This window comes from Desmodus rotundus, chromosome 2 (genome assembly GCF_022682495.2).
Source record: "Desmodus rotundus isolate HL8 chromosome 2, HLdesRot8A.1, whole genome shotgun sequence".
NCBI lineage: Eukaryota > Metazoa > Chordata > Mammalia > Chiroptera > Phyllostomidae > Desmodus > Desmodus rotundus.
The window spans coordinates 67,931,617-67,945,318 of NC_071388.1; the positions used below are offsets into that span (position 1 = coordinate 67,931,617).

The 13,702-nt window shown below is 34.9% G+C and overlaps 1 pseudogene; it reads right to left on the reverse strand.

Moving 5' to 3' along the window:
* Positions 1–287: 287 nt before the first annotated feature.
* Positions 288–1,048, reverse strand: LOC128780293 (ATP synthase F(0) complex subunit B1, mitochondrial pseudogene; annotated as a pseudogene).
* Positions 1,049–13,702: the final 12,654 nt, after the last annotated feature.

A 13,702-nucleotide genomic window follows, 5' to 3' on the forward strand; every position in this document is an offset into this window, starting at 1 on the left:
AAGATGATAGAATTAATTACAAATTTGAATGATAACTTGGTAGTCTTTAGTCAGGTATCAAATGTTATAAAAGGCACACTGCTTATTCAAACAGAATCATGGGACAATTCAAAATGCAGAGCAAGAAGGATAAGAAACATCTCACTGGCCAATAGATTGTTTTAATTCTGTCATTGGGTGAAATTCACACTTTTCACTTTTAGGTGGGGTAAACTGGACTCCAGTAGAAGGTGATGAAGAAGGCTTTTTGTCACAACCTAGTTTCCACTCAATTTGGATAGATTTATTTATGTAACTTCCTGAGCTTGGGCCTTCTTTGCAAGCAGCTTTAGATCTGCAATGCACTTGGCAAATGTCTCCTTTTCCTGCTGTGCATAGATGCCCTGCACCACATGCTTCTCCACCCAATATATCATGTGCTCTTGCTCCTTCTAACCAACATATTCTGCACCAAGATATAATAGCCCAGGCAATTGTTTTCCTCCTGATATACTCTCTGCAGCCGTTCCTGGTAAGTAACCTCCAAGGCCATAGCAACGTTATTCCTCTAGGCATCAAAAAGGCAATGGCACTTTTGAATCAGTGCCTGCTGGGACTTCTCCAGATCAATCACTTCCTGGATGTTTTTGATGGAAGCCTGTTTCACTTCTAGTTGGGTGATTGTTTTTGGCTCATTGAGTTTATCAGCAAATTCCCCAATAGAGGCACCAAATTTTTTAACAATATAGAGAAGCAGGTCTATTGTTGACATGGCAGAAATGCTCTCTGGAGTAACCACACATATTTCTTTGGATAAAAAATGTGGGATAAGCCCAGTTCAAACCACATAGGATCCTGCTACACTGGTTTTGGGATAAAGGAACTGGAAGAATTCCTCAGGGATCAGCCCTTTTCCTCCACAACCTGGAAGAGGTGGTACAGGGGCAAGACTTAGCTGCCCAGTGTGGATGATCCTCGTTGCCTGCAATACCCCTGGGCCGAGGAGGGCTGCATTCTTCAGAGAGGGGGCTGCTATGGTGGCAGCAGAAAGTACCATTCCAGACAGCATGGTAGCGAGGGTCCACTCGGAGTTCTTGGCGTCCCGGGAACTCCATATTTTTAACTTTATTAGAGTGGCTATTCTATCCTTTCTGAAATAATATTTATAGTTTTCATATTTTTATAATAAAAGATGAGGATACTTTAAAAGTTGTATACCATCTTTCTTTTCCTGAAGTACCAATGTGGAAATTAAAGCGAGGGAAGATAGGGTGCTATCACCTTTCATGATTGGAACATAGCCGTCACGAGTTTTTAACAAGGTAGCAACATTAAGCATGGAAAGAGTTTCATATTTTGGTATATCTGAATAGATCAGGTGCAGCAGAAATAAATGTTGGGTTTTTTGTTGTTGTTGTTGTTGTTTTTTAAGTAACGATAAGTAGACTTTGCTCAACAACCTATGTTTTCCAGCTTAAATTGTCAGGGCAAACAAAGCAGCCATACTAGATATTTTCAGGTGTCTTTGTTTCACTGGGATTAAAATATAAATTCACACTAGTTTATCCTAGTTATTTTGGTCAATTGTCAGAGCTCACAATATTTATAATAGCTAACATAGGACACTGAGCACTGAGTACTTGATTTTTTCTAAGCTCTAGGTATATCTGAATTCTTTCCTTTTCATTGAATTTATTGGGGTGACACTGGTTAATACAATTATACAGCTTTCGGCCCTGGTCCGTATGGCTCAATTAGCTGGGGCATTGTCCAGCACACTAAAAGGTTGGGATTTCAATTCCAGGTCAGGGCACCTATGGAGGTTGTGTTTTCAATCCCTAGTCAGGGAGCATATGCGAGGCAACCGCTTGATGTTTCTCTCTCACATCAATGTTTCTCTCTCTCCCTTCCTCTCTCTCTAAAACCAATAATAATAATATAATAATAAAAAAGCTGTGGTACATTTACACAATGGAATACTATTAGGCCATAATAAAAGAAGGAAATCTTACCTTTTGCAACAGTACAAAATGGAGAGCATTATGCTAAGTGAAATAAGCCAGTCAGAGAAAGAAAAGTACTATATGATTTCACTCATATGTGGAATCTAATGAACAAAACGAACTGACAAGCAAATTAAAAACAGATGCATAGAAAAAGAGCAGGCTGACACTTGTTGATGAAGGGGTTGGGGACTTAGGTATATCTGATTTTTAATCTACAAACAGCCATGTAAGGTGTAAAATCTTATCCTCACAGATCAGAAGAAAAAACAAAACACAGAAAATAAGTAGCAAACAAAATTTATTTACAGATCTGTGTAAAGTCAAAGCCACTTTTTTCTTTCTCCTTTCTTTTCTCTTACTTCTTCTTCTTTCCTTCTCTTCTTTTTTGTACTTTATCACACTATTATCCTGAAAAATATATGTTATGCATTACCTTTACATACACTGTGGGTAAAGCCAGGTCAGACCTTACCTGGGGTGATAAAGGTGGGATGGCAAATCTTCTATGCAAAATAGTCTATGTGTAAAGACATTCACATTTAACTTTACAGAGACCTGAGAGCACTTTAACGGAGTGACCAATGGTGACAAAACCAGGAACGGAACAGCTCAACCTTTTGTGTCTCCTGAGAGGAGAGCACAATGCTGTCGCTAAGTATTCCTCCCAAAACTGTACATCCTGAATTTGATCGTGATAAAATATGATCAGACAAACCAAAATTGAAGGACACTGTACAAAATGTATGGCCTTTGTACTTTGAAATACCACACAGAATTTAAAAATTGAAAAACCATTCTGGATTAAAAGACTAAAGAGACATGATAACTGACTGCCACAGCTAACCCTGCATTGTACTTTACTCTAAAGAGAATTATTAAAGCATTTGGTGAAATCTGAATAATGTCTGTATATTAGATAATGGAACCATATTCAGGTTAATTTCCTGAAATTGTTGCTTGTGCTGTGATAATGTACAAGAGTTTTCATTATTAGCCAGGTTTTTAGAAAATGCATACTAAAATAGTTAGGGGTAAAGGAGCACCATATCCACAATTTATTCTCAATACAGTAAAATGTTAACATTTGGGAGGGAAAATTAATGGGATGCTTTGTACTATTCTTTTCTATAAATTTGAAATTATGTCAAAATAACAGTTAATAGGAAAATAATAAACTTATAACAATCACTCTTTTCCTCTTTTAAAGGATACAGTTCTTTCTGACCTCAAATCATTGAATATTAATGCAAAAAGAAATGCAATGACATACTCCAAGCCTTTATGTTAATTTATAATATACTCCATTATTTTATTTCCTCTGAAATTTATGAAACTTGTGGCACTCAAGACAATTGCTAATGTTAATTCTAGTGTCTCTCACCATATGAAGCTCTTTGTACAGTTCTCTTACTCTTTTTCTTCCCTAACTAATTTGTGTACATGCTTCTGACATCAGTAGGCACATTTTAACTTCATTGGAAAGTATCAGGAGGCTGAAGAGATTGCTATCCTTCTCCAAACAACATGGAAACTGATTTTATACAAAACTATATCTCTTCATTCAAGTCATCAGGACCTATTGTTCTGAAAGGAAACCGGGGGAATAACAAAATGTCATGTAGTATCTCTGGCAAATGTGGGTCAAAATTTAAACTAAAGTTATTCAAATCCATAAACTTTTCTCTCTTAGATTTTTTAAAAATTGTATTCTAAACCTAGAAACACTAATAATAAAATGATTGCAAGACAATACATTTATTGCAAATGGCTGAAAAAAGAAAATAAAATTCTGTCATGCATGATTTAAGAAAGCATTGTCCACTCTACTAAGGCAAGTAATTCATGTGAAAAATTAAATTTTAAGCTAACATATTTTATCTTTCCAACACATCCAGTAGTTTCTGTGCTAAGTCACACTCCCATGAAAATAAAGTATACTTACAAAAAGCATAGCCCTTTATATAAATTTAGGAGGAGGAAACCAAGAAGCTTATCTAATTAGGGGGGACTTAGAGGGGGGTGTTTCAATCACACACATAGTGCTCAGTAGCCTTTGATCTCCTGCATCATTTTATTCACGGCAGAATAACAGAGAAGAGTAAATAAAGTGAAAACATAAAGGACAATGATCCAGGGGAAGTGTTAAAACACAGTTGTATTTTAGTATCATTTTCCCACATAACAACAGTAATCATGTCCTGGATTTCATTTTTTTTTTCTTTTCTGCATTCGAGTACCTCAAAGATCTTAGTAAAGTCAAAAAAGCCTATGGGCCATGAAATTTGGTCAAGTATTATGACTTATTTTACAGGGAAGTAAGTCAATATATAGTAAAATTTAAAGATTATTCCAAAGCAAAATATCCTTACCAGTGGCAAGTATTTTAGCCACATCAAGTTATGCCCAAAGAACAAATGAGTAGGGAAATAATGTGAGAAAAACTGATAGAGGGAGAAACAAATATTTTTAGATTAAAAAACAATTTTTCTTTAGTAGATAAAGCAAGAACAAAGAGAAGAATATCAGGGACACACAGTAGGTAATTGTTTCTAGATTATTTTAATCACTGGAGAAGCCTGGTGATAGGGTTTATGCCACAGTGCTGAGAGTTGGCAATAGAAAAATCCTGATATTTTTAAAGGAAATAAATAGATGACTGGTAAAATGGAGAAGGGAGGTATGTTGACACTATTTTGTGCGATATGTCCAAAAATATGCTTAAAATACTAAGAAAAAAGTACTCAAGGGTGGCATAAACGTTAATAAAGTGGTTGAATCACAAAGCAGGTGTTGTCTAGAAGAAATATAATATTATGACACAGGTCTTTTTTAGAACTGGCAAGTTTAGTACTGAAAGAAACAGGCAATAATTGAAACAGGACTTACAGCTGAACCAGTCTGAAAAATTCAAGTAATCCTACATGTAATTTTTACTGAATATAAAATTTACTTGCAGAGAGATCTCCTCAATCCACTGAAAAGTTTGGTTTGTCATACAAAAAAAAAAAGACTGTAGTAGAAAATACAAAAACTAAGAAACACACAAGTTTATAGAAAATAATGACAAATGATATATATAAACTTTCATGTGTAAAATACGTAAAGAATAATGGTGATATTATAAATTAATAGAAATATTGTAGATATTATGCCAGGGCTAGATGAAAATATGAACAATTGAACTCCAAAAACACAAATAATAACCTCAAAAATAGAACTTACACTTGGAAAATTTCAGTGAATTTGAAGAAATCACAACATTGAAACTTCTATACATAATGTAAATTATTTATAACATATTCTCCTTGATCCCATTATAAAGACAATCTTCTGAATATCTAAACTGATTTAAAAAATTACATTTGTGCTTCTTGCTCAATTTTATCAGAACCTGTTCTTTTTATAAGACGCAGTATCTTTAACATTTGCCTACTTTTACTTTTTATGTATTTTAAACTCACGCTTTCTTTTAAAATAATTAAAATGACAAAATTTAAATATTATAATTATTCTCAAGAACTTACTATTTTATTATAAGCAGAAAAGTAATATGTGCTTGATAAATGTACTTCAACTAGGAAACGTATCAGTTACACAAGATTAATGTAATCTAATTGCACCATTAGTTTTAATCTCAGTTACTTCCCAAGATGCCTTAAATAATTAAAAACTTCCATTAGAGTTGTCTCAATCCTTTTTACTTTGTTGAAGTCTTCATTTCCAATGCCATCACCTCCAAATTCAGAGTAGGCATTCCATTTTATGTGCTATATCTATGATCACCCCTAAAACAACAACAAAAGATCTTGGATGGCTTCATTTCTTTCATGTAGTTGGGAGTCACCCAGATTCCATCAGAGACAGCCCCCCCAATACTGTTAGACACAATGTTTGAATTATAGTAGTTGTTCAATAAATGTTTAGTGGGTGAACCAACAAGTGAATGAATACCTGGATACCTTGAACAGTGTCCAGGTGAAATGTTGGGTCCACTTAGATCTGTGTATCTTTCATGTAACTGTTTCCTTTTTGCCATTTTATTCATTGTAGTTTAGAGTAATGGAAATTGTATACACTTGAGAGCTAAAACTAACCTATTACCCCTCTTGACTGTGATACCACAATCCTATGGGATTTAGAGTATTTAACTTCATACCCCCTTATTTATCTTGTGGGTAGCCAAACCATTTTTATATTCTATCCTACGGGTTTGGAAATAGATATTGTAAGAGAGAAAGTGAATTCCCTAGGGTCATATAGTGAGTAGGCAATAAAGCAAGAACTCAAATTCAGATTTTCTAGTTTCCTGACATGTGTTCTTTCTATACCATCATTTTTATTCTGTTATCTTGATTTGTTCCCTTTTCTACCTTCTATTGTTATGATCATAGTTTATTAAAACAGAAAATTAAAGTAATTTAAAATATATTTCATATCATTCTCAGTTACTTTTTTCTTTTTTTTAATTGTTGTTCGAGTACAGTTGTCTCCATTTTCCAGCCACCACTTTCCTCTGCCCCACCCACCCCACCTCCCACCTTCAATCCTACCCCCTTTGGCTTTGTCCATGGGTCCTCTATACATGGTCCTTGGTGACCCTTCCTTTCTTCCTCCATATGTCCCTTCTGCTCCCCTCTGGTTATTGTCAGTTTGTTCTTCATTTCAGTCTCTAGTTATATTTTGCTTGCTTGTTTGTTTTGTTGATTAGGTTCCACTTATAGGTGAGATCATATGGTATTTGTCTTTCACCGCCTGGCTTACTTTACTTAGCATTATGCTCTCCAGTTCCATCCATGCTGTCGCAAAGGATAGGAGCTGTGCTCCTTTCTTTCTGATGCATAATATTCTATTGTGTAAATGTACCATAGTTTTTTGATCCATTCATTTACTGATGGGCACTTAGGTTGCTTCAAGCACTTGACTGTTATAAATTATGCTGTTACGAACATTGGAGTGCATAGGTTCTTTTGAATGAGTGTTTCTGGGTTCTTAGGGTATAGTCCCAGAAATGGAATTGCCAGGACCAAAGGCAGTTCCATTGTTAGATTTTTGAGGAAATTCCATGCTGTTTTCCACAGGGGCTACACCAGTTTTCATGTCCAACAACAGTGTGCTAGGGTTCCCTTTTTCTCCACAACCTCGTCAGCACTTATTGTTTATTGATTTGTTTATGAGGGCCATTCTGACTGTTGTGATGTGGTATTTCATTATGATTTTAATTTGCATCTCTCTGATGGCTAAGGATGCTGAGAATCCTTTCATATATCTCTGGGCCCTGTGTATGTCCTCCTTGGTTCAGATCCTTTGCCCATTTTTTAATTGGGTTGTTTGACTTCCTGGAGTGGAAGATCATTATACATTTTGGAGATCAAACCCTTGTCTGAGGTATCATTGGCAATATATTTTCCCATACAGTTGGTTCCTTTTTCATTTTGCCGATATTTTCTTTAGCTGGACAGAAGCTTTTTATTTTGATGAGGTAACATTTGTTTATTCTTTCCTTTATGTCCCTTGCTCTAGGGGACAATGTTGTCCACCTTCACCACTTCTACTCAACATAAAATTGGAAGTGCTAGCCACAGCAATCAGACAAGAAAAATAAATTAAAAACATACAAACTGGAAAGGAGGATGTAAAAGTGTTATTGTTTGCAGATGACTTGACAGCATTCATAGAAAACCCTATAGATTCCACCTAAAAAACATGCAAACTAGTAAGTGAATTTGACAAAACAGCAGAATACAAAGTCAATATTCAGAAATTGAAGGCATTTTTGTACACCAACAATGAAATATCTGAAACAGAAATCAGGAAAAAAATCCCATTTGCTATATTAACAAGAAAAATAAAGTAACTAGGAATAAACCCAACCAAGGAGGTAAAAGAGCTATACTTAAGAAACTACATAACACTGAAGAAAGAAATTAAGGAAGGCACAAATGAATGGAAGCATATACCATGTTCAAGGATCGGAACGATTAACATCATCAAAATGTCCATATTTCCCAAATCAATATATAGATCCCTATTAAAGTACCAATTGTAAAGTACCACACAATCCCTATTAAAGTACCAATGGCATACTGTATTTTTCAGACTATAAGATGCACTTCCCCCCCCCCCAAATTCGGGAGTAAAATGGGGGGACATCTTATAGTCTGAATATAGCTTACCTGGCTCACTGGCAGGGGGGATGGTGGTGGAGCAGGGTAACAGGAGGCAGGAGCAGGGTTGCTGCTGCAGTAAGCCAGCAACGGCAGGAGTCCGGTGATGCTGCAGGCCCTGGGCTGGGAGGAGGGAGTGTCCTGGCAGTTCGAAGCAAGGGATGTAGGAGTAGAGTCCCCACTGTGGCATACTATAGTGCTAGGAAGGAGGGTAAGGAGGTTCAGGCACATTAGGAAAAGAAAGCCTGTGTGCCCGTATGTGCCTCCATCACGTGACTGGTGGTCCCCCATTAACATTAACATAGGCAAATTCCACTGCAGGATCACCTGTCAATGTGGCCCTGCAGCTGTTACAAAACTACAACTCCCATCGTGCTTGGACAGGTTAGGATGATGGGAGCTGTAATTTGGCAACAGCTGCAGAGCCACACAGGTTGCACAACACTGCTGTCCTGTACAAGAGTGCTGCACAACCTGTGGCCCTCCAGCAGCAGATCTCCCCCATAACAGTGTCAGCAATGCCTTAGACAGCTCTGCAGATGACATCCTCTGTGAACAGAGTGAAGACAGTGATACTAGTGATTCTGAGGAATTGAGCTTCATAAGTGTGAACAGTAGTGATAAGGAGTTCTTGGGGTTCCCTGAAGATTAGAGGAGTTTCATACTTAGAGCCTAAAGTCAGTAATAATGACTGTTAATGCTGCTTTTGAGTTTTGTTTACTTTTACCTTGGTGAAATATTATGTTATTTATGTTATTAAATATTTTACCACATTTTTTGCTTCAAAATTTTTTTTCCTATTTTCCTCCTCTAAAACTTAGGTGTGTCTTATGGTCCAGTGCATCTTATAGTCCAAAAAATATGGTATTTCACAGATACAGAACAAACATTTCAAAAATGTATATGGAACTATAAATGACCTCAAATTGCTGCAGCAATTTTGAGAAAGAACAAAGTAGGGAGGATCACGATACCTGATATCAAACTATATTACAAGGCTACTATAATCAAAACAGTCTGGTACTGGCACAAGAACAACCTCATAGATTAATGGAACTGAATATAGAGCCCAGAAATAACCCTATGTCTCTATGGTCAATTAATATTTGACAAAAGAGGTAGAAGCATAAAATGGAGTAAAAATAGCTTCTTCAACAAATGGTGTTGGGAGACATGGACAGCTACATATAAAAAAAAAATGAAACTCAACCACCAACTTACAAAATACACCAAAATAAACTCAAGATGGTTAAAAGACTTAAATATAAGTTGTGCTCTGTCTGGTGTGGCTCAGTGGATTGAGTGCTGACCTGTGAACCAAAGGGTCACTGGTTAGATTCCCAGTCAGGGCACATGCCTGGGTTTCTGGCCAGGTGCCCAGCAAGGGGAACATGAGAGACAACCACACAGTGATGTTTGTCTCCTTCTCTTTCTCCCTCTGTTTCCCTCTCTAAAATAAATAAAATTTAAAAATAATCGCAAAACCCTTATTTAAAAATAAATAATTAAATAAAAGTGGTGATACCATAAAAGTCCTAGAGGAGAACATAGGTAGGAAATATCTCAGATATTCCATGCAGCAATATTTTTACCAATATGTCAATTACCATTTATTCTTAATTCATTTCTTTGTACTTCCTGCATACGTCCACCTTCTGCAGGCATTTCCTCCTGCAGTTCACTGCAGTGATTTTGCTAGATGGGCAACTATAAGGAAAAAATTGATGCAGGATTCATTTCAAGTTGATTTGTATTTCATTCAACTGTTTTGTACGTGGTGGGGTAATTGTTTATTGTTTTTGTTTTGTTTTACTCTGCTCATTGAGGTTTTTATTCTTTGCACTTCTTCTCTATTTAATTATTGGTTTTTCTCAGTGTTTCACAACTACCCACCATCCAATCAAGGGAAGTGACTAGATTTACATTAATCAATCTGTACTGCAAAGTTGCAATTGATAATAGCAAAGGAAACTATGTGTTTAGTTATTTTAGCCATATATATTTTCCCATGGCCATCTCTTTCTCACTGTAATTTTCTATAGAAAGGAAGGGGTAAACACTCCTTCAGTAATATTATAATTATTTTAAAAAATTTTTATCCTCACCTGAGGTCATTTTTTGATTGCTTTAAGGGAGAGAGAAACATTTATGTTAGAGGAAAACATTGATCAGTTATCTCCCATATCCACTCAGAGTAAGGATCAAACCCGCAACCCAGGCCTGTACCCTGACCGGGAATCAAACCCACAAACTTTTGGATACAAGATAATACTCGAATCAACTGAGACACACTGACCAGGGCTATAATTACTTTTATTATTATTTTTTATTATTTCTTCATGAGGGATAAACACATCAAAAATTGAACCTTTGCTTTTATGAAGATTCTTATTTTCTCCCTTTATAACAAACATATAATTATGAAAAAATACATTATTTAAGCATTGTGAATCCTTTTTAAAATATTGTTCTTAGAACAGATGAAGGATAACTTAGATAAAGGACATTTTAGAGACAAAGAAAATCTTAAAAATACAATGATTCGTGCACAATGTTAAAAACACATAAATTTAGTGGTAGGATTGATAATGAAAAATAAGGGATGGATTTTAAATATATTTTAAAGAAAATGTTCTCTAATAACTGGTACCTGGAAATAAATTAAGGTCACAGAAAATTACTGAGAAGACTCATATTTGTATTTGATGTGTAAAGCAAAGATAACAACACTATATCCAAAAGGACAAAGAAAGATAAGGGAGCTAATTATGTAGGAGCATCACTGATATATCCAGAATATTGTGCTGGAGGAGATTATTGATTTCTTTATAACCTTGATGGCTCTAGATATTAATTATTAAATACAATTATAGCAATTTGCTTACATAAATACATTGTATTGTTTTGTCTTTCTTTGTTTCCATGAAATTCAAACATATTTTGGGTTGTTTATTGTTCAAACTTATAGTTCACTTTTGCAAGTTATCATTATCTCTCAAATTTTGTAGTTATTTATATTTTTAAATTGACTGAAAATTTGATTTACATAGTAATCTTTTGTATTACATATATGTATTTTTAAAACTTGTTTGCAGTTAGTTCACATATCAATTTTATTTGTGTGTACTATAACGCAAGTGTTGTGAACACATATGATAGTTATAAATTTCCATTTTGTTCTTGTGTATTTTAAGAGACACCTTATACTAAAGTTTCTTATTTACAGATACCTTCCAGATATTTTCATGTCCAATGAGCACTTGAAGTTTTAAAATTTATACTAGTCCTTTCTTAACCATGTCATTAAGATTCATGATGTCTCTTTTACGATCATGAAACTACCTTCACACTCTTAGTTATCCAGGCTCAAAATCTGAAAATTATTATTTTACTTCAGTTTTCTTACCACTTAAGTACAATGTGCCTTCTAGTCTTGCATATTCCACCTTTACACTTTCTATATTTAATGCATAGTTTCATTTTGAAGCCCTCATACAGGTTAATCCATAATTCTATCTTGAAAAATTATATTTATTTCTAAATTGTTTGTCATTAACATTTTCTTTTCTTCTCTCCAGTCATCTTAATAACTATAACAGCTAATGCTTATTATGTATCAATCATAGTGCCAAGTGCTTATGTATATTTTCATTTAGTTCTTACAAATTTATACAAAAGGTCCTGTATTTTATCATCTTTTATCTGCATTTCAGCATTAAACCACTCAAAGACTAGAGCATTAAAAGGCTTTTCCAAGTTTATAAGGCAAGGGAATATTGCCGCTGAGATTGAAACCCAGGAAGATGACCTAAGTCAACACTCTCAAACAAAATACAATGATGCCAATTTACAGCATTTCCAGATTAATTTTCTTCATCTATTCTTCCAACATGAACAATGTTCTGTTTAAAAACAGTCAGTGATGTCCCGTGGCATAGTGACGAAAATGTAACTCCAAACCTGATATTTATCCTGATTTTTTCATTTCCTGCATTCCCTTTTCTGAAAAATCCCTAGATTTTTTAAATACATGTTTGCATGCTCCTTTCTATGGCTTTCCTTAAGCTCCTCTCTCCAAATGCACTTATTTCATGGACAAATAGTTGAAATTCTCCACTCCTAACCTGAAGCCCTGCCTCCCTTTTCTGAGACCCTTTCTGTTTGCCTTTGTCATTCACAAACTGATATGTGCCATTTTGTTTTCATCATAATAGACTGTTAGGCCTCCCAGGCAGGTACAGTGTCATTTGTCCTTGAGCCCTCCACACCTAACAACGTACCTGCAGGAGAGAAAGCAGTTGTTAATTATTTATTGATTCAAATGGCTATATGCTTTTAAAACTATAAATTAAAATACATATGGATATAAAGTGAGTATCACAACAAAATCCAAAGCAAGATTTTGTAGAATGTTCCTAATGCTGATAGCAACACATGGTGAGCCTACATATTCTTAAAAAGAAAAAATGTTATGCCCTTTGATATTTTTATAATTTCTATGAAATCAAAATGATTAAATTAATGGTATTTGCTAATTAAAAATAAAAGAAATCCAACCTAAATTTAATTTGTAATATTCCCCTAAACCCATGGCTTTTTTATTATCACCCCTAACTTACTGCGATTTAACTTTAAAACAACCATGCATATTTAATTATGCATTGGCTCCTAAGGGATGCACTCATACATTAGTTTTCATCTCTCATGGACAGATCATTTGCAGTTAAGTTACAAACCACTGAAAATCAATTTTTAATGGAAATACTCATACAACCTTAACAGCAAAAAGAGCAAAAATTCAGGTATAATACCAAGTGGCAGGTTATTAACTCTAACTTCAATTTTATGTTCTTTGACACAAGACTATGTCAGCCATAAATAAGTGTGCTTTGCCGCACAAGTCACACTTATCAGGAGATTATTCATCAAAGAAAGTTTTACTAGGCCCAGCATTGAGCCCATAGGGGCCCTGGAGGAAATTCTGAGCTGCTTAGCAAGAAGTCACTGAACCAAAAAAATGTGTCGAAATGATATTAAAGGTTGAAATGAAATGCAGAAAAGCAAGAAAAGGTAGAGTTAAGTTGAAAGTCCATCACTAACACTACCAGCCAACTTGGAAAGGCATTTAGCTATAATGTATAAGCTAGCACAAAAGTTAGTGACAACAACATTTCTGCAGCATGACATGCTCATTCACTCTTTGCCGATATTTCTATAGGTTAAAAATTATGTTTTAAAAATTCACTTTATTTTTTAATAAATTGAAATTTAAATGAACATGCCCCATTATCAATCAGAATCTAATAATGACAGCTGCCAATAATATTGTGTTCCCTGTCAATAATAATATGGTCTAAATTCCTTAGCTAAGCAAGTTCCTGTCAAAGTACAATTTACAAACTCAAACATTACAAAGTTACCTAAAATGGAATATTATCTTAGTCTGCAAATAAACTTGGTTATAACTGTAAGGCTTGTGGATTAAATGCTCCAATCAAAAGACATAGGGTGGCTGAAGGTATCAGAAAACACATCCCACACAAATGCTGTCTA